General features: G+C 37.8%; 2 pseudogenes; both read left to right on the top strand.

The window, feature by feature from the left end:
- Positions 1–589: 589 nt before the first annotated feature.
- On the top strand, positions 590–1,205 carry LOC110752296 (uncharacterized; annotated as a pseudogene).
- An 849-nt stretch (positions 1,206–2,054) lies between these two features.
- LOC148292820 (blue copper protein 1b pseudogene) lies at positions 2,055–2,503 on the top strand (annotated as a pseudogene).
- The last annotated feature ends 437 nt before the right edge of the window (positions 2,504–2,940 follow it).

Here is a 2,940-nt window from a genome sequence, read left to right as displayed (position 1 = left end):
GATCAACTTGTTGCAACATTGGGCAGGGGCAATCATTTATATGAAAATCTCCCCTTTTACGCTTATTTGAGTTCACTTGAGTTGTTATTTTAATGCATATTGATCATAAAAGGGAAGAATTTCATGGTTGTCAGCGATCTTGGTATTTAAAAAGCGAACGAATATTTTGGCATATGCTATGTTCTTAGTTAGTCATAGTTGTATTACCATATGAGATAAGCTCTTATTGTATTTACTATGTCTTGTTATGCTGCCAGTCTTAGTTGGGTGATGATTCTGGAGCCATTCATCTTTCTTGCAACTTCTGCATTTGTTTGTCAAACCAATGTAACTCAACTATTTCATACTTTCAGTCAAAGAGTATATATCAAGCCTGATTAAATTTCTCCCAAATAATTACGAATACAATTGTCTGAACTGTTCTGTTACTGTTATCTGGTGAAGCCATGCTCAAGTGGTCCTCTGCATCTTGACAAATGTGTAAATATTAATTAATGGTGCTTTGCCTAGGGAGTATCAGCAACACTAGAGGAGCAAGCACGGACTCAGAAAACTGTGTCCTAAAGGCTTTCTCACGTCCCGGACAAAGATGAGACCTTTAGATGAGACTACAGCAGTGTTCGAAAAGCTTTTCAAGTTCACAGGCAACAACCTCAAAAACATCGTCGAGAACCCTTCGCATGAAGGTCCAGACCCAGAATCAGGCCGTTACTGCTTCCGCCTCCACAAAAACAAGGTCTACTATGTTAGCGAATCACTAGTAAAGCGTGCTACAAATATATCTCGGACTCAGTTAGTGTCTCTTGGGACTTGTTTTGGTAGGTTCACTCACGTGGCAGTTTCCACTTAACTGTTCAGTGTTTGAGTTTATTAGCCTCAAATGCTAAACACAAGGTCTGGCTCAAACCTACCTCCGAGATGTCCTTCTTATACGGAAACCATGTTTTGAAAGGTGGTTTGGGGAGGATTACAGAAAATATTGTGCCCGGTGATGGGGTGGTTGTGTTTTCAATGTCAGATGTCCCGTTGGGTTTTGGGATTGCGGCCAAGTCTACCCAGGATTGTAGGAAGTTGTACCCCAATGGAATTGTGGTACTTCACCAGACAGATATTGGAGAGTACTTGAGGATGGAGGATGAGCTTTGAATAACCAGACGAGATTGGACGAGATTCAGGTGGTTTTGACAGATGTGGTGTCTTATTGGGTATGTGGGTTATGAAGTCCATCTGTCAGCTTTTGATCACTATGAGCTTAAGTCCTTTGGGATGTGTATGGCTTTCTCGAATGTTATTTCCATCGGTGCTTGGGAGTTTCTGCTATCAACTCATTGTTAAAAGCTTGGCTTGAATTGAATGGGTACGTGTTTATATAGCTTGGCTTGAATGGGTAGCCAGCCATAAGCTTTGTTGGTGACCAAAGGCTCCTTGTTATGTGGTGATTAGATTTATATTAGGTTACTTTGAGAAAATGTTGAGAATTCATATGTGCTTTTAAGTTGATCAGTTGTTACCCTTTTCCTGAGGTCTCGAATCCCCTCTCTCTCAATAACGCTTGTCTCAAAACACATATCATCTTTAATGAATTTAATTTTTTTTTCATGAAATACATAAACTTCTCTCTAAGGACTAAAGTTGCAAAAGTATATGTAAGCAGGTAATAAAAATCATAATTTAGACATTTTATTTCCAATCCTTTTTATGTTGATCAAAGCATTAGATTTACATATTTTTCCCAGCTCTTTCGTTTCATTCACTCATTAGATTTACATCTGAAGCATAATTAGCCGACCATATTGGCAACATAGTGAATATGTAAGCCGACCATAGGCGGTTGTCAATTTTGTCTCTAATTCGAGGCTTTGGATGAATTTTTCAACTTAAACTACTATAAATAGACCCTATGCGTACCCCAATCTCATCATACTATACCCACTGAGAGCTAATAATAAAAGGTCTTGTTAAAACAGACAGATATATTATCAAAGTTTCCAATGGCATGGAATAAATTTGTCACCCTTATCACCATCCTTGTGGTTCTTCTTCCTACAATCACCATGGCGAAAGAATTCGTCGTCGGAGATGACAGCGGCTGGAAAACTAATTTTGACTACCAAGCTTGGGCCAAAGACAAAGTATTTCGTGTTGGTGATACACTAGGTATGTACATTTAATTATATAGAATTTTATGAGAACCAAATTAACTTAATGTGACTGGTTTTACATTTTAATTACAGTGTTCAATTACAAGGCTCCTAATCACAACGTGTTCAAGGTGAACGGAACTGGGTTCAAGGAATGCATTAAGCCAACAGAAAACGAAGCACCACTTTCCAGTGGAAATGACAAAATAGACCTACAGACCTCTGGAAATAAATGGTACATTTGTTCTGTTAAGGTGCTGTTCGTTGCATCACATTGTCTGGTTCATATCAAGCTTTCATGGCCGTCATCATGGCAATCACAGCAATTGCAGCGTTATCCACATAATACAATCAATAATTAATTAAACACCCGCATTTTATAGAGATGTGCGTTACTTCAGTCCGCTTGCACCCGAGTTCATTTTACATTGGAGTAATTTACAATATTACTTTGCAAAAAAAAAGAAAAAGAACACCCTGAATTTTACGTTCAATAAATAGAATTGCGTAGTGGGGCACTTGAAGTTTTTGTTCTACAACCGTTCGATATAATTGGCTTTTGGGAGCTGCTTTTTATCATGTAAGATGCATTTTTATTGATTGAATTTCAAAGACAATTACGTCTGTTTGTTTGTTAGATTCACCATGTGTCCATTCTAAGCGTACAATTGAAGTCTCCATTGAAGGAAAATAACAAGGAAACAAAAAGAACATAAATTAGTACTTGACTTTTTAGCTAAGGCTTCCTCAAATATACTAAGCCTCTATCATCCGATAGTCCTTATACAAAATTGACGAA

This window comes from Prunus avium, chromosome 7 (assembly GCF_965620075.1).
Source record: "Prunus avium chromosome 7, drPruAviu1.hap1.1, whole genome shotgun sequence".
In the NCBI taxonomy this organism is placed as follows: Eukaryota; Viridiplantae; Streptophyta; class Magnoliopsida; order Rosales; family Rosaceae; genus Prunus; species Prunus avium.
The sequence above is the reverse complement of the archived record's forward strand: the minus strand, read 5'-3'. Positions and strand labels throughout refer to the sequence as shown.